Source organism: Podarcis bocagei, assembly GCF_964188305.1.
Source record: "Podarcis bocagei genome assembly, chromosome: 12".
NCBI classification, from domain to species: Eukaryota; Metazoa; Chordata; class Lepidosauria; order Squamata; family Lacertidae; genus Podarcis; species Podarcis bocagei.
In genome coordinates this window covers 5,004,252-5,026,414 of record NC_138137.1, presented here as the reverse complement: position 1 = coordinate 5,026,414, position 22,163 = coordinate 5,004,252, and the positions used below count along the sequence as shown (strand labels likewise).

Below are 22,163 nucleotides of genomic sequence, written 5' to 3'. Positions count from 1 at the left end.
TGAATTGAGTGGGACTTGCTTCCGAGAAGACGTGTAGGATTGCACAGCTGCAGACGTATACATACAAATAGCTGTATCTTCTTTTCCCCTGCAGCGGGCCTTATTGCTTGGTGCAGAGGGAAAGGGGCAAATACCCCTCTCTCACCACATTTGCTCTCATGAAAATTGCATCCCCTTCTCACCTGATGGCTTTAACTTAAAAAAAGAAGAAGCTATTATTTAATATCTGCTTTGGCTGTTCTCATTTGGTTGTCACGTGTAGATTTCAGTACAAGATATTGTAAACAGGTGCTTTGCCGATGGAATTTTATTTTATTTTGAAGATGCAATCGACAGAAAACACAACAATACAGCAAAATCCCTAAGGGCATAAAGAAACTCAATTGCAATCCTTAACAGATCATGCTTATGGGACAACCAGCGCATGCGTATTCAGTATACACATCATGCACAGAAAAAATACAGGCACCTGGATTTGACTGGAACCTGGAAACCACGATGCCATAGAATTTTTTAAAAAAATAAAAAGAGAGAATTCCTTGCTTGCTGAGTGAGTTTGTACATAATCACTGTATTCCAAATTGTATTAATCTATTGATATTTTAATGGTTGCTTTGGAGACTTCCAGTTATGTGCTATACAGATCTTCATCGCAATATACAGTTGCTTAAGAATAGGTTTAAAATGGTGACACAGCATACTTTGGGAGATATCTGTGGTTTGATGTGAATAAATTCCTGGTAGTAATCAGTGACCGAATCACTTCTAAACAGTTGTGCTGTGTTAGCTTTTACAGGTCACCTTGCCCTGGAATCATATAGTTGGAACAGAGTGCAAGGTCATCCTTCCCGCTTCCAGTGGTTTTTTTCTATTTATGGCAGCATTTTATTGAATACAAAACGGAAGAGTGGCCCTATTAAACATTTCCCATGAACAAACTATTGGACTATTGACCACAATGCTAAACAATGCTGCATGAACAAAAAGATGAGTAAGCTGTGTCTCTTCCTTCAACATAATTTGAGCAGGTTGCCTTGTTCACTTACCAGCCATTTCTCATGGTTAATATTTCTTACGTACAGGAATTTAAGCAGCTGCCTCATTGGTCCTTCCAGCTCAGTACTCAGGCTGCAGATGTTTTGGGATATAAAGCTTTCTTGGCATGCATGCATGGAGGTGCCAGGAACAAAACCTTGGACCTTTTGCATGGAAAGTTCTGTCTGGGTGATAGCTAGCATTTACCATGTCACAATTGGTTTCCCCAGCGACTTAAAATTACTAGTAGGGACTGCCAAAGAGGGAATGCGTTAATAAGAATTACCCACCACAGGAAACTGATAAAGCCATTGTGTGATTGTTGCAGTTAGACCAGGGGTCAACAAACTTTTTCAGCAGGGGGCTGGGCCACTGTCCCTCAGACCTTCTGGGGGGCCGGACTATGCAAGGGGCATGATGCAAGAGCATCACAAGCCCCGGTGGCTGCTTACCTGTGTCTTGCAAGCAGCAGGGGCTGGTGGCAGTGGCGGAGGGATGATGAGGGCACGCGAAAGAGCTCCGGAGAAGAGCTGCTTAAAATGGCGGCCACTCGAGCACTGCTGCTGCTGGCACCAACAAAGCCCAGCCCCCTTCCTCCTCTAGGCAGGGCGGGGAGAAGCCAGGAGGAAGGAGGGAGGAGGAGGCGGTGCCGCCGCCACCATGTGAGGAAGAGGGAAAGAACATGCACGCTGGCGATCCACGCGACGATTCCCGGACCGTCTGTGGGCCGGATCCAGAAGGCAATGGGGCCTGATCCGGCCTGCGGACTTAGTTTGCTGACCCATAAATTAGACCGTACTTTCTGATCCTCACCTAGAAGTAAACACAATTCATTTTATACAAATATTGATAAGCTGCTCTGGAAGGAATTTGTGGGTAGGTGTTCACTGGAGGGGATGTCTTTTTGTGTCAACAATTATTCCAAACCTGAGGCATGGAACTTCCTTCTTGGTAAGAGTTCACATTACACAGAAGCTAGCAGTAAATTGGAAGGAAAACGTTACTAAGATGTGAACCCAATGGCACTTACATCTTAGGAAAATTCATAACATCTGGTAACATGCATTGGAAGGTTTGGTTTTGTCAAGATGATGGATGTGGTTTTATACACATGGGGGAGGGATCATATTTTGCCTGTCTCTTCACCTGATGACTAGTGTTAAAGATGCTTCTATAGGTGAATAACAGGAGTTATTTTTATGTAAGTTCCTGTTTGATTTGTCTTTGGAAATAGAGAATAGTTGCTCCATGTTTGGAAAATAACAAAACTTGTGAAATTCACTACCCTTCTGAGAGTAAATTGAAACTACAATCTAGGGCAGGGTGGTCCGACATGCAACCTGGGGGTCACATGTGGCAAGCAATGCCTTTTGGGCATTTTATGCTTCACCCAGCCTTTGTGTTGCCTTCCCAAAGCTGGATAAGCAAGGTGTAAGGGCTCTGACAGGGTTCTACCGTCCTCCGTCCTCCTTCCCAAAGCCTAGTTAGCACTTTCCCAGCTTTGGGAAGAAGGTGGGAGGGCTCTAGGACCATGTCAGAACCCTTAAGGTAAAGTTACCCCTGACCATTGGGTCCAGTCGTGACCGACTCTGGGGTTGCGGCGCTCATCTCGCTTTATTGGCTGAGGGAGCCAGCATACAGCTTCCGGGTCATGTGGCCAGCATGACTAAGCCGCTTCTGGCAAACCAGAGCAGCACATGGAAACGCCGTTTACCTTCCCGCCAGAGCAGTACCTATTTATCTACTTGCACTGGTGTGCTTTCAAACTGCTAGGTTGGCAGGAGCAGGGACTGAGCAACGGGAGCTCACCCCGTCGCGGGGATTCGAACCACCGACCTTCTGATCAGCAAGCCCTAGGCTCTGTGGTTTAACCCACAGCGCCACCCGGGTCCCTTACACCTTGCTTATCCAGCTTCGGAATGGCAGTATGTGTGTGTGTCAAATTTTGGCCTTGTGTTCCCCCACCCATGCGATAAGGGCAGTGGGTTCCACACGGGTTCTGTGCCAAAGTATTCCTGCAGCCCACTTTGTATGAAAGTAGGACTGCCCTGATTTAAGGAGACCAGTTATGTAATATATGATAAAAGAATAAAAATCCGAAGGCAAATTCTTATGTTTGACTGAATTTACTGTATTTGAAGTCATTCAAGTTTAGCCTTTGTTTGCAAAATGTCGTATGACTCTTTATCCCTGACCTGTTGAGTATTATATTCCTAATTCTTTGGACTATGTATATTACAGTGTTTTATAGTATTTTTATTACTATCTGTCCTCTTTCTTTGTGTGATAAAATATTTTTTGAAAGATTCCACACCATGTAGAAAGAGAAAATGAAGAAGATTCATCGGTAAAGTTAGGACAATCATCGCTTGGTTTATTAAGCTGAGATATAAAAAAGAGCAATCCAACAAGGAACTCCCTAATAAATCATAATTTTCCATTTTCTCTGAACTTTGAAACTATGCTGACCAAAGTTAGAACAAGCCAGGAATTTAAACTAACTTCAAACCATCCAAATGTGGTAATGGACTAGGAGTGGACTTACTGTTGCTACAAATATAACAATGTAATGCCAATATATTTCACACCAAACTAAGCCTCCTGGTATATTATTGCTCTAAGAGGCTTACAGTGGTACCTCGGGTTAAGTACTTAATTTGTTCCGGAGGTCCGTTCTTAACCTGAAACTGTTCTTAACCTGAAGCACCACTTTAGCTAACGTGGCCTCCCGCTGCTGCCACGCCGCTGGAGCACTATTTCTGTTCTCATCTTGAAGCAAAGTTCTTAACCCGAGGTACTATTTCTGGGTTAGCGGAGTCTGTAACCTGAAGCGTATATAACCTGAGGTACCACTGTAGTTTGGTTAGAATTGAGTATACATTTCCAGAGTTAATGCTAAATACATGATTTCTGATAAATGAGCCCCCATAGCCGCTAGAGGGCTGTGAAAATTTGTGTCCCAGGCTTTTTAATCTTCTCTCCCCTTGTGAGCCTGGGGCTTGCCGATCGGAAGGTCGCGGTTCGAATCCCCGTGACGGGGTGAGCTCCCGTTGCTTGGTCCCTGCTCCTGCCAACCTAGCAGTGTGAAAGCACGCAGTGCAAGTAGATAAATAGGTACCGCTCCAGCGGGAAGGTAAATGACGTTTCTCTACGCTGTTCTGGTTTGCCAGAAGCAGCTTAGTCATGCTGGCCACATGACCTGGAAAAACTGTCTGCGGACAAACTCCTGCTCCCTCGGCCAGTAAAGCGAGGTGAGTGCCACAACCTGAGTTGTTCGTGACTGGACTTAATGGTCAGGGGTCCTTTACCTTTACCCTTGTACTATCTGAAACCAAAGGGGTGCATTGGTTGCCAGGTGTGATTTTTTTCAACTCTCTACTAAACCCTACTAATGTCATTGTTAAAATTTTCAATAAAAACAATTTTTTAAAAAGACTTTGGACACAGAATGTTTGAAAGGAGGCATCTCACGTGCACACAAACACACTGGGTTGACTCCAGACTTAGGTGAGCTGAGGTCCTATTAAAATTAATGGGACAAGTTAGTGATTGCTTACTTTTCATTGAAATGTATAATGGGATTTAAGTGCAACTAACTTTCTGGATCCAACCAATTATATTCCGTACATACTTAATTATTGCCTGAAATGTAGTCTTGGCCAGCAGCAGTAGCTGCTCCTCACTTACTGTAATGGTAAGATGGAAGCACAGATCTTCTCCATTTGTTGAGAAAAAGAATACTGGGAAAAACCATGATGACTCTGAGAAACCCACTTTTCCAAAATGGAAAAAGAAGTAGAAAAAGTTTCCCACATTTAATTTATGAGCAAAGAAAAATAAAACAAATTCTAAAATTATCCAATTTGCCCCAAGCTTTGTGGAGAAGAATGAGCATGTAATTATCAATTAGCGAAAAGGAACTTGGAATGCAAGGGGGATAATTAATTGAAAGATCTTTCTGAGCAGAGTAACTTGAAAAAGTGCCATCTGAAATGGTTTTAAGGCTAGAGGGCTGTCTATTACGGATGGGCGGGAGACTGGCATGCTGCACTAATGAGGTTAGAGGGTGGATTAAAATCCAATATGTTACTGAAAATTATACAAGAAATGATCAGAGAGAGATAGGAAGGATGATCATGTGTTTAACGTCTGAGTTGGTTTCTGCCACTGATTTCTTCTGTGATCTGTGAACTTGAATTTAAAGCTGTTCTTGCACTGGCTTATGTAGAATGCTAAATTTCTTTACACACACACACACACACACACACACACACACACACGTCTAATATCTTCCCCATTTATCTATATGTTTCCTGCCCTAACAAAATCAGAGTGGCTTGTGATTCTCACAGCAATCCATGGGTTGTAAGAGCACGTGTTGGGATGTGCCTGGGAGGAGAAGAGCAGGGGGAGGCCCAATTACAGTGGTTCTGGGTAGAGGGAGGTGTGGTGTGGAAGGAGGGGCAGGCCAGGTGAGGTGCATGTGGCCAGCCCCTCCTCCAACCTGGGGAATTGTGGTCATCATATCAGCCAGCCCTCAGGTCTGCGACTGCTGCTGTTGAATACCAGGTCAGCCCAGAATAAAACCCCGATTGAAATGGATCCAGAAAATCAGTTTCTTCCAAAAGTGCCTGGATCTGCTCTGCAACCACTCATCCATGATCTGATTGTGGATGAGGAGGCTGATCTGGCATGTATCGCTGAAACCTGGGTGGGTGAACAGGGTGGAGTTGGTCTCACCCAGCTGTGCCCACCGGGGTACTCAGTGCAGCATCAGACCAGACTCGAGGGTGGGGGAGGGACTGTTGTAGTCTATAGACATTCTCTATCTCCAGGCTCTCTGTCCAGTTGGAGGGAAGGGGAATCTAGAGTATGTGTTCCTGGCATTGGGCAATCGGGACAGATTAGGGATCCTGTCCAACAGTCTCCCTGCCTGAGCTGACAGAGCTGGTCTTGGAGGCGGTGTTGAGACTGCTGGTTCTGGGAGACTTCAACATCCATGCCGAAGCAGCTGGCTCTGGGGCGGCTCAGGACTTCATGGCCGCCATGACAACCGTGGGGCTGTCTTAACATGTCACCAGCCCAACGCACATGGCAGGCCGCACTCTGGACCTTGTTTTCTTGACTGGGCAGGAGGAGGGTAATCTGAAGGTGGGGAACATTGACATCAGTCCCTTGTCGTGGTCAGATCACTTCTTGTTGAGATTTCGGCTGTTGGCACCTTTTCCTCCTCCACAGAGGCGGGAACCTATTAGGAGGGTCCACCCTCAGAGGCTGATGGATCCACTGGGATTCAAAATAGCTCTGGGGGGTTTTCTGGCTGATGTGACTGGCACCCCTGTTGAAGCCTTGGCTGACCTCTGGAACACCTACTGACATGAGCGCCCCTGAGTGTCCTCTTCCAGTTCGTGGAGCCCATTTGCCCCCTGGTATACTCCATGGCTTAGGGCAAGGAAACAAGTTGGGAGATGGCTGAAACGCAAGTGGAAGAAAGATCCAAGTAAATGCAGCCAAACACTAGTTAATAATAATACTTATGATGATGGAGGGAGCTAATGATCACATATCACTCCTGGAATTATTTTTTATTGCTATGAATCTGTTTTTCTATCTAGTCTTAATGTAATCTAGCCTTAATGATTTTGTAATGATGCCCAACTAGCAGTATAAAGATGGCCAGAACTTTGGAACAACTGACATTATAATTGAAGATAAAGAAGTGTGGGTGCTGGTGGTGGTGATGAATCTTTGTGGGCACTTCTGACAGACTCCCAGCAATGCTATTCAGAGTTGCTAAGTGCTTAGCACACTTGAAAATCAGGCCAATTGTTGGAAATTCTAAATATAGGCCTTGACTAGCTTTTGAAACACCCTCCCAAAACCTTGCTTCCAATCGTTTAAGCTTCTTTACAATAATTTAGAGCCAAATCCAAGTACTACTCAAATCAATAAATGTGTTAATAGACTTTGTAAAGACTTGGTTTACGTTTCCAGGTGTCTAAATCAAAGTGTACACCTGAAGTTCTGTTTTATTTCCTTTTATATGTTTTAATGTGTTTTAATATTGCTCTTTCACTAGTTTTAGGCTGCATTTTTTAAAAGAAATGATATACAGTGTACCTCTGGTTGCGGATGGGATCCGTTCCAGAGGTCCGGTCGGATCCCAAGGTTTCCGCAACCTGAGGACTGCTTCTGCGCATGCGCGCGCAGCGAAACCCAGTCAAATACTTCCAGGTTTGCTGATTTTGCATCCTAAAGTTTGCGTAACCAGAGGGGTATGTAACGGGAGGTACTACTGTATTTGGTTTTTTTCAGACTATGCAGTGGGGTGGGGAACCTTTTTTGGCTCCAGAACCTTATCCGCACCTGCCTCATGGGCCAAATTTAACAGGTGGGCAAGGTTTCCCACTGCCAAAGTCCATAGTGCTCCAGACTTAAATGGGAAGCACGAAGAGGCTTGCCAAAATCTTGGCAAGTCCTCTGTCCCTATTAAGTCTCCAACCATGGGCCATCTTTCTCCAGTCTTTAACCTTCACTCCTCGGTTGATGAGCAGAGATCAAATCCTGCTGCATGGGAACAGGATCACACAGCCAAGGCAAGATTAGACCCTGTCCTCCTGCCCATCAGATGGCATCACTAGTGACAGGATCCACTCTCTTTAATGCACCTATAGATACTTGCAAAGACTTCCATTTGCACAAGAGCTATTATGGTCACTTCTTTGCGGATGGTGTTTATATGGAGCATTTTGCAAAATGGAAAATAACGGAAAGGCCCTGCAGTGTATTTCCATGGCAGGTGGAAAACTTTCACAACCAGATACTAGAGAGATAAATCTGCAATATGGTTTCTGAAGCACGATTAAGGAGGCAACATTTTAATGTGAATGCCAAGCCACAGTGAGAGAAGAGCAGGTTGGAAGTGGTGAGGTAGCATGAGTGATGGACAGCAGCTGATGTAAGCAGGAAATACATGATAACCATTGATGGGAGGCCTGCTTGAGCCTTGTGTGAGGCACCAGGGATGTACGTGTGAGCTCATGCTCTATGGCTTCCATGGCTGCAAATCCTTCCTCTATCTATATGCAGCTGCAGCAGTATTCACTTCATTTACAATGTGAAGAAAGTGAGGGGTCTGCAGAACCAGAGTGTGAGATGACCTCTGTAGATGCTAGGCAAGAAAGGATAGATGGAGAACCACTGCCTCAGAAATTATTTAATTTTGATCACATCAAAAAATAGCACAATATTTTTAGTAAAATATTTTCTTGGGGAAAGCTGCCATTTATGTCTCTACAGAACACCAAGTGAAAACCTGATATGAATTATATGCTGTCAAGAATGTTATCTGTGGACATATATACAGTGGTAACACCTCGGGTTACATACGCTTCAGGTTACAGACTCCGCTAACCCAGAAATAGTACCTCGGGTTAAGAACTTTACCTCAAGATGAGAACATAAATCGCGTGCCAGCAGTGCGGTGGCAGCAGGAGGCCCCTTTAGCTAAAGTGGTACCTCAGGTTAAGAACGGTTTCAGGTTAAGAATGGACCTCCGGAATGAATTAAGTTCGTAACCAGAGGTACCACTGTAAATCCCACTGAGTTAGGGTAGGAACGATAAGTGAATACAAATAATCATTTTACTACAGGTTTATTTTAGCGCATTGCTGAGAGCCACAAGGCATTGGGAAGGAGAATCAGGCTGCGCTCATTTACGCATTTCTAGTGCTGGGTTTTTAATCTGTGCTCACACAACATTATCCAGAATGCGTACGTATCCTGCACCTTGTTATAAAATGCTACTGTTTGATGTGTTGCTTCTCAAACCAGCTTCACACCAATTGAAGTCCTTAAGCCATTCCTAATTCATCTCTAGCCAAGGTGTGAACACCTTTGCATGGGGTGAAGGCATCTGCACCCGTCAACACCCACTGGTGTAAGCACAAATAGAAATGAATTTGACACTAATGAAGCCATGCTGATGTGAATAGCTCTGTGAAACCCACCAGGTTTCACTGCACTCTAGGCAGTAATGTGAACACACTCCTTTTTTTTTTTAATCAGTTCCTCAGCCACACTGAGCGAAAGTTGAATGGCACAATCTGAGGGAAAGCTTCTGGATTTATGAAGGCAAGACACGTCTTAAAACATGTGAATGGCTTTCCTTGCTGACAGAATTTAGTTAAATCTCATTATGGAAAAAGGTGTTATGAGACAATTTTATAGAGTGAATGAGTTTTATAAACTATATGCTAAGGTTCATACAGTTTTCATTTAATCCATCAGTTTTGCCTGCAGCGGTAATGTAAATTTCATAGTGGATTTGGGGAAAACAAAAATGAAAACCATGTGCCCATTTTCTCTCTTAAACCTTCTTTTCTATTTCTCCTCCTGTATTTGAAGGACTTTACTCAAATTTATCAAATTAAGGTCTGCAGAGAACCGATAAACTCTTACGTTGTTATATAGTACACTTTTACAGGTGCTGAAAATATTGATCAAACTTTGTCAGATCCTTTTCCTGGAAGCTGTTGAGATGTTAATCCTATCCAATAGTGAATCTGTGGCTGTTTCTTAAACTGTTACTGTAACTATATTGACATTATATTAATGTAATCATCCATACCCTTTGGGCATCTTTCATATCCTTAGTTCCTATCGGTGGTAGTCTGTCTACCTGTGACAACCGAGTGGAGAAAGGTGAAGTATGAGTGAATCCTGTTCAAAGTGGGACTCTCAGACTTCACCTGCAATAAGATCTGTGACATCTTAATGAGTGCTGGACCTAATGGGCATTCACCATGAGTAAATCCCACTTTGGATATTACAGTGGTGCCCCGCAAGACGAATGCCTCGCAAGACGGAAAACCCGCTAGATGAAAGGGTTTTCCGTTTTGGAGGTGCTTCACAAAACGAATTTCCTATGGGCTTGCTTCGCAAGACGAAAATGTCTTGCGAGTTCCTGAGGGGTTTTTTTCCTCCCCCCCTTTCCCCAAGCCGCTTATCAGCTGATCCTAAGCCGCTAAGCCGCTTAACAGCTGATCTGCTAAGCCGCTTATCAGCTGATCCGCTAAGCCGCTTAACAGCTGATCCGCTAAGCCGCTTATCAGCTAAGCCGCTAAGCCGCTTATCAGCTGATCTGCTAAGCCCGCTAAGCCGCTAATAGCGCTAATCCGCTAATCCGTCAATGGGCTTGCTTCGCAAGACGAAAAAACCGCAAGACGAAGAGACTCGCGGAACGGATTATTTTCGTCTTGCGAGGCACCACTGTATAGCAGAAGCAGTGAATAGGTATGGATAACCTTTGTTCTGTTAAAAGGATCTCTTAGATCAGTGGCTAAACTGTGACCCTCCAGATTTTGCCGAACTGCAATTCCCTTGGTTGGCTGAAGATGATGAAAGTTGGGAGTCCAACAGCATATGGAAGGCCAAAGGTTATCCACCCTTAGGTAACCTAGTCTTTGGTACAGTGGAATGAAGTGGCAGAGCCCTGTTCCTTACATTCAGCCCAAGGGTGGCAGTGAAATGAGTTTGGTGGGGCAGCAGTACAAACTCCTTTCTGCCATGCAGTTGCCTCCTCTGCAAACTAGACCCTTGGTCACACAAAAGCGGGTGGGTGCGATCTTCTCCTTGCTAGTGAGCTGAGATAGCTCAGTCGGAAGAGTGTGAGACTCTTAATATCAGGGTTGTGGGTTCAAGCCCCATGTTGGGTGAAAGATTCCTGCATTGCAGGGGTTTGGACTAGATGACACTCGTCCTTTCCAACTCTAAAATTTTATGATTCTCTGTTTTCTCTGGCCAACTGTATTATGCAAACCCTATGAGCAGAGGTCATAATGAGATAAGTGTGCATTGAATAGGCCACAATGGCTTTGTCATATCACCTTCGACGCTAAAATTAAAGAATATTTCTTGCTTCTGAACTATTGTTTTCCCCATATGCAAATTTAATCAAATAGTTAATATCAATTAATCAACTAAAACTCACAGATTAATCTTCAACTCAGTGGCAACCCTGCTTTTACTTAAACAAGTCAACTAGAGCATTTGTACAGCTCTAATCAATTAAAGGGTTTAACCTTCAAAGCTCTTGAGTTGAATGCAGCTCCCGGTCTTCCCCCAAAAGCTGATCCTGAGGGTAAGAGGATCTCAGGGATAGTCTGGGATGTAGCACAGCAGGAATTGTCTTTTCTTGCATAAGTGGAAGTGCTTGTGTCAGTTGCCTCTGGACCCAGCCCCCTAACTCTCTCCATATTTCGTTTTCCCCACTTTATTGAATTAAGATCACATGGAAGAACACTGCTGCCACGCTGCTGGCTACAAGACTGTCCTCTGCTAAGAGTCAAAATAAGAAAATTCCTTCCAGTAGCACCTTAAAGACCAACTAAGTTCTTGGTATGAACTTTCGTACTAAGAGCAGAACTTCTATGGTGATGGCACCTGAATTGTAGAACTCGCTCCCAAGTGAGAACTGTCAAGTTCTAAGCAAGTGTATGAATTTAAAAACCACCTTTTTTTTGCTTGGGCAATTTTTAATCTGAGTTTATCATTTTGTTTTGTTGTTTGCAACTCTGAGCACCTTTGTGTCAGAAAATTGGAACATTAATTTTAGTATAAAGAAACAAAGTGTACTTCCTTGAACTCTGACACCAGGCTCAGACAAACATGTTAGAACATGGAGTTGGGTTTGAGACGAGTAGCACTGTTTGTGCCAGGAAACATTGATGAAGATCCTTTTTATGATACAGCTTTAAGACTCGTCTTTGCTGAATTGATTACAGTGTGATGGGAACCTGTCACCAGGGTGTCAAGTCTGGCTCAACCACACTGTTGTTGGATGCTCAGGAGATGGCAGTATTTAACTGTCAAAAAGGTTTTCTACCTTGTAAGATTTTGCTTACTGAGTAGACATAGAACCTTCTTTCTTCAAGAATTTCAGCAGAGCTTTGATGCAAAGCCTGGCTTTCCCTGCAATAGTTCTGTGAATAAATGTATAATGTGTATACAGTTGGCAATGAACAGTTCAGTTTTCAATTTTACTGTCCTTTTTCTTCTTATTTCTGTTTCATTGGCGTATGTTTAGTCACTTCATCAGACTTCATGATTAACCTTAACTTCCTTGCTTGGCATTTAGCAAATTCAATTCAAACATTTTCCCATCTTTGGGAAATCTAATGTTATGATGCACAGTTTTTAAAAAACCAAGATGTACATTTGGTAACTTCTGAAAATTCTATACTGTATTATAGTACAAATTTTCATATCTTGCATACATCACTTTTTTTGCTAGCAAATATGTGTACAGCTTGGGGGTGAGTCCTCCACATTATTAACTGGTGGTTAGCAGTGGGTTTGCAACACAAATGTATACAGCAGAGATAGTCAACATGGTGCCCTCCAGCACAAGCCAGCATGACGATTGTTGAGGGACGATGGGAATTGCATTATAGTAACAACCAGAGGCCACCATTTTGGCTGTCCATGGCATATAGCAATTCAGAAATGTAACTGTGCAATCCTCTGCAATCCTATTCAGAAGCAATTTTATTTGTTTGTTTGTTTGTTTATATGCTGCCCATTTGACTGGGCTGCCCCAGCCAACCTGGAGGGCTTCCAACAAATTAAAACATCAAACACAATAAAAGATCAAACATAAAAAACTTCCCTATACAGGGCTGCCTTCAGATGTCTTCTAAAAGTCATATACTGTAGTTGTTTATTTCCTTAACATCTGATGGGAGGGCATTTCCACTGAGATAATTACGATACTTGAATGCATTTTGCGTTAGTTTATGAACACCATACTTGCAAGCACTTTGCTGCTCACATGCTTTATCCAAAAGCAAGGATAGGCAGTGTGGATTTTTCATGCTTATTCATTTGTAAAAAGAATAAAGCATCCCTATAAAAACTAAAATGAATGATGGTTTTAAAACAAAAGGACATCTCCTGTAGCGTTGAACTACATGCTTAGCCTAAGTAAGGACTGAGAAGAAAGTTATTACTTTGCATTTATATATTCTTTAAGGATGGGATTAATGGGTGAGCTGCACTGCTGATTTTTAAAATGTATGGCTTGTGTGTAAATTCTATTTTATGAAAGGCTGCTGTTTCCATGGCTTGCTAAATCCATTAATGGTCGCTTTCTAGGCTCATGTCTTCTGCTGTCTTCATTAGATAATGTTTGTTAAATCATTATGATGATTTAGGAGAACATATTTAATAGATTGTAATACAGCCAAAATGGGGGGAGGAACAACAGGTATATGTGGTAATTTTCCCAGTAAGACCATATGGTTTTATGCCTTCGCTCCAATTCATCTGAAAGTTTTGGCATTAATTAACATAAAGGAAAAGAACATCAGTCGAAAGTCGACACAAGCAGAGAGCAGTAACACGAGACTGATGTATTGGTATGTGTTGTGTTTCTGTGTAAACATATGCATTTTCAAAATACAGTTGTAGCATTTCTCCAAATTGTAATCCATCAAAAATGATATGTTTTTTCCCTCTTCTGAAAAATGAGCTGTTAGCATTTCTGGCTTGCTTCCCATGATTGCAGAAGGAAGAGACTGCTGTTTCGGCTTTACCAACTAGGGTTTAGTTGTTTTCACTTATATAAGTGGGACTAAAACCTACTGAAACTTTGCCGGAATCAACAGGATCTCACTCTCTCTCTTAGTCTGTAGAAAGATGTGTTGCTTGCAGAGCTCTTGAGATGCAGTCACACTAGAATCTGTCTGTGGGCCCTTTGTGCACAATATGATCGCCAGCCTGCTGTCAGTCTTAAGGATTGCATTTTAGATGGTGTGAAATGTCAGTGTTGCACCACAGCCAAAACAATGCTGCCAGAGGCCACACTGTTTTCGATTAAAGAGGTCCAGTCTTGCCATCACAATTTTGCCTACACTAGAGCTTGGCAGGTGCCAAATTTTAATTTGAAGTCACAAGTCTTTAACTGGCCAGAGTGTAGCGGTATATGTTTATTTTAACCTGACTTGGACCTATGCTTTGACACTTGCAAGTATGTATTGGCTGCACTCAACTTCGGGGGCACTCCCTAGGGATGTTGAAGAATACTGTTTGTGTGAATTCTGATTAAAAACTGCACTGGTTCGCTCCTCTAGATTAATGTGCAGATTGGAAAATATCCTTTGGATTTTACACTTCTTAAAATTTTGCGATTCTGTTTGCACTGGAAAACACACATCAAAATGCATTAAAAATCTGTATGTTAGGATAATATATGTTTAGAAATATGCACCTTCAGATAAAATGTATTTTGTGATAAAACATGAATTTAAAAACATTTTAAATTGCTATTTTAAAACATTTTAGTGCCTTTTTGTAAAAAGAAAGAAAGAAAGAAAGAAAGAAAGAAAGAAAGAAAGAAATCACAGTTGAATGCAGAAACAAGATGGAGCAGACTTAGGAATACTTGTGAAATGCATGTGGAATGGAAGCAGAACTATTCATCCCTATACTCAGCTCCCTGGGATGCGGGTGGTGCTGTGGGTTAAACCACAGAGCCTAGGACTTGCCAATCAGAAGGTCGGCGGTTGCTCGGTCCCTGCTCCTGCCAACCTAGCAGTCTGAAAGCACGTCAAAGTGCAAGTAGATAAATAGGTACCACTCTAGTGGGAAGGTAAGCGGCTTCGTCATGCTGGCCACATGACCCGGAAGCTGTATGCCGGCTCCCTCAGCCAATAAAGCGAGACGAGCGCTGCAACCCCAGAGTCAGCCACGACTGGACCTAATGGTCAGGCGTCCCTTTATACTCAGCTCAGCCATAAGCTCTGAATTATTATTTTTTAAGTAACCGTGTCATAGGTTACATTAAGACTTTTGAAATACTACTACTCTAGTGCAAGCTGCAGAAGAGGTGCAAAACCCTGTGCCTTGAGCTGGGCAAGGAAGCAGTCAGCACCAGAGCACTGGAAGACAAGGAAGAGAGCCGGTCTCCCTCTGTACCATAGCTGCTCCATTAGGCCATATTGCTCCTGCCCAGGCATGACATCTCTGACTCTCATGTTGCCTGTTAGCCACTTGTGGTGTAGTGATCCGTGCCACTTCTGAACATGTTAATGGCCATTAATACTGTAGAAATATGTGCATTGTTTTTAAAAGGCCTTCCTAAGTTCTGTGCAAGTTTTAAAGCTGATGAGCTCATGATTTACACTGGCTTGCCTACAAAGTTGCCAGAAAAACTTAATTGCCTGAAGGACCTGACCCTGTTAGGTATTTAGCTGCATAACAGCTTAGGCTGCCATTCTAAACTCGCTTACCCAGGAGTAAGCTCCACTGAATTCAGTAGGACTTATTTCTGAGTAGGCATGGTTAGGACTGTGCTGTTACTTTTTTGGATGTCCTTTATTTATATACTAAATGGGCTTTTGTCGTGGTGCTTCTCTGTATCTTAGCAGCAAACTCTGCTCTGTTGGGTGCAAGTTACCATAGGTCCCCGTTACTTGTCACTATGCAGAAGAGGTCTCTATCAGCTGGTTCACACAAGGTGCTCCCTCTTCCTACACAATCTTTCCCATATACAAATTATTTAGAGAATTCTGTGTCAACTGGGCTCTCCATGCAGGCAGAACACATTGATGTGTTTGCTACATGCCAAGCACTTCCTGCAGCCTTCACATTCTTAACTGTCAGCTCCGACGTGCACAAGCCAATTCACACGGAGCTTTCCTCATATTAGCCTGTGCATGAAAGGGTTGCATGGAAAGATGGGGCAAAGCAGCTGGTTTGCATGTGTGAACCAGGCCTGAATATGACACATTTCCCAGTACTGAGGGGATACTCAGATTACCAAAACAGATGTGAAGTGGGAGATCCCTGATCACATCTCCTGACTTAAAAACAGAAAACTTGAAAGCAGCTACCAGGAGCTCCAATTTTAAGCAAAGAAGTGTTGTTGGGGAAAGTGGGATTTTTAATCCTTTCCCATCATGCCATTTTACTGATATCAATCCCCACCCCACCCCCACAGAATGCAGAATACAGACACTGTAGCTCTGTTTTGACTCTAACCTACCATAATATACATAGTAAACATCATTACTAAAGGGTATATTAGAGATTGCTGACCACTTTATTTTCTCAGAGTTTCCTGTTCCCTTGCTGATATTTTTAAGCCTTTAATAATTTTGCTTCATGTGGTTTTAAACTTTGTAACAGCAATGAAAGATATAGAAGAAACTTGAAAGTGCATTGTGTTGCTATATTTCCATCCATGCATACATTTCCATCCATGCATACTCGTGGTGCATATTCCACCATCCATGCATACTCAGATTCCTCAGCTAACATTAAATACAGGTCTAAGGCCCAGTTTTCACTTTTAAGGTCATCCTGAGGTGACATTTGCTGACATTTGAGCATTTTGAATGTGTTGTGTTGAATTACAATTAATCCTGCCTGACAATCAGGCTTTCTGTCTCCCGTTTGTGAAGCTGAGGGCGACGAGGGTGTTTCCTCAGTACACTGAGGAACAGTTGCACTCTTAGAGGATTGTGGATTCAACTGTAAAGAATTAACACATGACCAATTTTCTAGGTGGTAAAATGTTTATTAATTTGGTCAGTGTAAACAGGGAGTCACAGGCCTAAATTTCCCTTGTAGATCAGCTTCCTTAAGGCCCTCACCCTCACCTTACATGACACACAGAGGCAGATTTTGGGCAGGGCGGCCATTTCTGCCCCTCTGGGCACTGACACAGGAAGGTGCTGCTGGGCTTCGCAAGTGTAACGCAGTGAAATGAGCAGAATGGAAGGCGAGCGCACATCAAATGTTGTCCGTGCGCTTGTGTCCACTGTGACACATGTCGGTGGCCTGTTCAGTTGACAGAACAGGCTTTCTCCGTAGCTTAAGTGTCGGGGAGAAGAGTGTCTGTGGCATGATGAGCAGAGTTGTGCGTGTCGAGGTCCCCAAGCCACCCCCCAATAACTCACACATCACACATCAATTTTGGTTTGTGTTTTTGGCCCTATTTTGGCCACAACTTTATTTAAATACACACAAGTGAGTGGTTGCTTAGGCATTGGTTCTGACTATCTGTCCTTGCCCAGGGACAGGACTGACTTCCGGATTCCAGCGAAAGCCAGTGCGGGAAACAATTTTGGGGAGAAATGAAGCTGGGCCTCAGTCCCTCACTTCTCACCCTCATGTTCCTGTGGGGCTTGCACGGCCCAAGTCCGATGCCAGGGACAAGGATGAAAAGAATGGCAAGCCCCTGGATTCCTTTAACGGAATTCCCTTTCCGCACCACCATTGGAGGGGTAGGCACTTACCCCTCCACCAACCAATTTTAACCAATGCCTAACCGCCAACCTTACAAGTTGTGATGATCTTGCTGTCCAAGACAAGATCAACTAAGGCAAAAAGGGTGGCTGTACTTATGGAAGGAAGAGAAGTTTTGCAGCAAGAACATAAAGGGGAGAACAAGGGGTGGTGAAAGCAGATAGGGAGAAATGGGTCCCTCCTTTCCATTTGTTTTGCATTTCTCTGTCTCTTGATCACACTTGGGCATGACCAAGAGCCACTAGAATATATTACAGAATCAGCATGAATTCAAAAGACTGATTGTAGGAACTCATGTCCAGAACTCAATGCATCTGTATAGCGTCATAATCCCTGCAAAGTCTCCAGTTACTTCTTATAAATATGGTGAGGCCAACGATTCAACTAAACTTGGACATGGAAACAACTTGTGAGTCCAGCCCATCTCTGTGTAAGTGTGTGAGAAGTCTGAATAGAATTCTGTTCTGTCTCCTCTAAATCTAAGCATTCCATGCAACAAGGCTTTCAGAAATCTTCTCACAGGAGACTAATCTATTAAGCTTAATGTATCATGGAAAAAGGAAGTATTTACTGATATTTCATCTTTTCCCACTCTAGTTCATCCTATTTCTTAGTTATACCCTCATGCATCAAACTAAATATTTCCTCTCTACCTGGATGCTGACAGCCATTAAATATTTCTAAACTGCAATTTCTCTGTGCCTGCAACTTAGCCAGAAATCTGTATATAAACTTGTTTTCTTCATTCTTCATAAGTCAATCACTGTAATTTTACATGAATGGTATGGGATTTTGCCTTCTCGTCCAAGGTTGTGAACAGGAATTCCACTTGAGCTAGGAAAAGGAAAATATTAACTACTACATTTTAATAAAATATTAAGTGCTGCCATTTTTGGGCGACAGATACAGAGGTTTGGAAACAGAATGAGTCCATTTTGTTTCGTCTCAGTGGCTTGAGAAAAGAAAGCTTTAAAAGCTGGAGAACAAGAATTTTCCAGTGTTGTATTCTATTCCTCTAAAGAGTTTTATTTCTTAAAAAGGTGGTGGAATAAGCTGACCAGGGGAAGGGTTGTATCTCAGTGGCAGAACATGTCCTTTGCATGTAAACAGTTCCAGATTCAATTCATGGTATCTGATAGAGCTGGGATAGATCAGCATTTCCTGTTGAAAACACAAAGGAGGAGAATTTTTGTTGTAAAAGGAGTTTTATTTTGTGTTTCACAAGTAGGGTATCCTCTGCAAACTCTTGACAGAAATGTATATAGTCTGATATGATTTATATATTGTAAAAGAGTGCAACAATTAAAATGAAGGACCTTGACAATCTTTGGAAAAGTATCTGAAAAATCATGATACCATTACTGATCTTTCTGCAACCATCCATCAGCAAGTAGTCAGTGAGTGTTCTTAATGTTGTTTTCCTCTCTTCTGGAATAATTTTGCTGGAGTTCCTTGGCGTGTGAGTTTTTGTCGACATATTTTTGGCTTTGTTTCGTGGTGCATTATTTTTTGTAAATATCATAAATAGGCCAAGAGCATATGCTCAATTCATCTGCCTTTTGAGAAATAAAAAACTGGGTGTAGAAATATTTAAACGGTCTCTTCTTCTACAGCCAGGGTTTTACTGAGGTGCAGTAATAGCAACAGAAGTAGGACTGAGCCCCTGGAGGCTCTCGTTCAAATCCCACTGAAATCAGTGAAACTGTCTCCATGTTAGTAAAGATACTCTTTTTAGAAGATGTTAAGTACTTTTTATGGTGATTTCCCCTGGACAGATTACAGAAACATTCTGCAACAATGGGCTTTTTCAGTAATGGTTTGTGAGGTTCACATTTGCAAAGTTTTGAAGGAACTGAATGTGCTAATGACTCTAAAATCCCCGCCCTGCTTCCTATAATCTAAAGTGGTGGCTTTCATGCTTTCCTTTGAGAATTGTAGTCTTTGTAAACAGGTGTAGCAAACAGCATAGATTTGTCCCATACACTGCTTTATGGATGTTGCTTAAGCCTTAAACCTGGAACCACACGCAGAGGTTTCTACACTGCGGAAACTACAGGGTGAAGACAGACATTTTAGACCAGTGGAACTGGTTTCAAAGTGTCCTAACTGTACCTTTTGGGACAAGTTGTGAAACCAGCAAACCTCCCACTTGTGGAAGGTACCAGTTGGCTGGCACCTGTGATGGTACAAATTCTTCTTTGCTCTTGTGGAGTCTTGTCATTGGAGCATTTCTTATTTGTTTAGTAAGTTTGTAAGCCATATTTCAAAAGCCAATGTTTTGCCATTTAATTATTTAAATATATTTGATTTTCCATTGGGGGGGGGGGGGAGGTGAACAAGGTGAAGCAGCCTTATGCAAGGTCAGTTTGTTCCACATGGGTATGGTCCTGTAGCCATTTCTTGCAGCTGTCTTCGCCCAAACTCTGTATGCCATTAAATGGGACTTAAGAGTGTGTCCTCTGTGCTACAGAGTTAAACCAATGTAAGGTCTACTTAATCAGCAATGCTCGAAACTATAGTTCTGTGAAGGAGGCTTAGGCTCTTTGTCAGTCATAATAATTCTCAGCCTCTGTAATTCCCAGGCTTCTTTGGGAGTGCCTGCAATATTTTATTCTAGTTCAGTTTTGTGCCTAAGAGAAGGCAATTGATATGAGTGAACAAGTCATATGTAGGCATTTAGGCTTTGGTGCATACGTAGCTTTTTATATTGTCTGCAGAGGAAAAATGGATTGGAACACCAGCGAGGAAAATTGTTCAAGACAGTTTAATAAAAATATATGGGCTTTCAAATGTAAAATTTGTCATGCTGTGAGACACTGATATAGATACAGTAGTTATGTTCCTATGCTGTGGTCCCCATATGGAGGGTGATAAAATAGATTATAGAGGTAGAAATGGAGGTGGATTATGTGCTGGATGTTCAAGATCACATGTTTACCAACTGTTGGAACTGAACAGCTTGTAAACTTAACTGCTTTCTTCTGCATTTTTATATTATCCACTGAGCAGTCCTATCTGCATGTTGTAACGTACCTAACCTTCCATGAGTAACAAATATTAAATTTCTAGTTATATTTCTTATTTAAACATGCTACAACTAAAAATCAACTCCCAGACAAGTCAGGGAGGCATCATTTCTTCTTTGTCCAAGTTGTACTTATGCTCTATCTCAATAGCTGAGGTGTTCTGAGGGGGCACATTTGATGGTTCCACATGCCCCAGAGGTTTGGCTGACCTATGCCAGGGGCCAAGTTTTTAGAGTGGCAGATTGGTCCTATGGAACTCCTTGCCAGTAGATGTTCAGCAGGAGTCATTCCTGCTCATTTCCTGACATTCTTCTAAGAACTGTATTATTCAGGCAGGCCTTTCAAACCTGATATTCTCAGCCAACTACATTTTATTGATGTGTTTGACATTTTTCTTCAGGAGAAGGACCAAGGAGTGAACCCTACATAAATATGCAGTGGAGTCCCTAAGACTGTTGGATGGCACCTTGTACGCTTCCTTCCAGCAGCTCCTGCAGCCAAGCTGGTGCCAAACATATTGCTCTACTTATCTTTGGACCACATCAGTGAGGCCAAGAGGACGCTGGACAGCCCAGGACCTCCATACACACTGCCCAGGCATGCGCCCTGGGGAGGCCACTTTGGTGCTGCCAGCGCAGCAAAAACAACATCAGAGGCAGCAGTTATGAGTTACTGGACTCTGCAGCCACAGTTGGCGCTGTGATTCTCCTGCAATTTGCCTTCACCCCTGGATGTGCACTCAAGACAGACAGATGCCAACAATAACAGTTGACTTAATAAAAGTCATGTATTATTAGGAAAGTGAATCTCCTACAGTTTCCCCACAAAAAGTCCCTGGACTTATTTGTCTATAATTTGGCAGATATAATCCACTCTGACTCTTGTCAATAAGATTTTATGTTCCATGATAGAATTCATAGACATTTCCAGCACATAATAGCCCAGGACACATGTTGCCTCGTAGCTAAAGAGGTACAAACCTTTTCAAAATACTTTTTTAAATCATGGTTCTCGAGGTCTCCTCCCACTAGAGTTAAATTTTATACAGTTATTTTTGAAATAGGTAACCCAGCACATTGGCTTTTAGAAAGGTTAATTCCCCCTGTTAGTTTTAATACTGGAGAAGTGTGGAGATATGTTAAGGTTAATATTCTTTCTGATACTCCAAAGAAGTTAAGTTACATATTCAGAGAATACCTATTTCTAAGATAGCAATAACTCATTGTTTCTAAAAATTTATTTTAAGAACATAATGGCTAAGTTCAGACATAGCAAGAATATAAGGTTCTGATCCTGGGTTGATATTCTGAGATTAACAAATGGTGGTCTTAATGAGCCATAATTTGCCAAGGTTTGTCCTAATGTCTGAATTAGCTCATAATGTTCTAAATGCCTGTAAAAGTAAATTATTTAAGAGCAATTGGGGGGGGGGGACACGTTCAGAGCACAAAAAGGCACACACCTTCTATTTGCAGGCCTTAAATAGTCAACTGTTCTTCATTATTTTACACTTTTGTTTTGGCAGATTGCGACTTGGAATAAATATTTACAGCTATGTAATAAAGTCCAGAGAATTAGAGGTTTATGTCGCAAAATGAAGTTTTTAAAAACCATTAGAATTGCATGGTACTATTGTGCTACTGCTGCCAGATGAATGATAGCAGAATACCCTAAAGTTTATGAAGGAATGAATTGCCTGACCGCATCTCCGCAAGGAGGGTCAAGTTGGTCTGTCACAGGGGCTGCAACAGAAGGGAAAAGGAAGTAAGCATGAAAGAATGGCCTGGATCCAAA

At 42.4% G+C, this 22,163-nt stretch overlaps 1 protein-coding gene and 2 long non-coding RNA genes across 5 annotated transcripts in view; 2 read left to right on the top strand and 1 right to left on the bottom strand.

The window, feature by feature from the left end:
• The window catches only part of SUGCT (succinyl-CoA:glutarate-CoA transferase), a 304,201-nt gene that overhangs the window by 230,877 nt on the left and 51,161 nt on the right, over positions 1-22,163 (top strand). The gene's annotated exons all lie outside the window — the stretch shown is intronic.
• LOC308570443 lies at positions 17,411-21,791 on the top strand. The gene is made up of 2 exons (XR_014001189.1): positions 17,411-17,773; positions 20,770-21,791. It is a non-coding gene; the product is annotated as an uncharacterized lncRNA (long non-coding RNA).
• The window catches only part of LOC308570444, a 61,686-nt gene continuing 57,864 nt past the window's right edge, over positions 18,342-22,163 (bottom strand). The window contains exon 2 of the long non-coding RNA XR_014001190.1: positions 18,342-18,504. This is a non-coding gene — a long non-coding RNA (uncharacterized lncRNA). The remainder of the gene's footprint in view (positions 18,505-22,163) is intronic.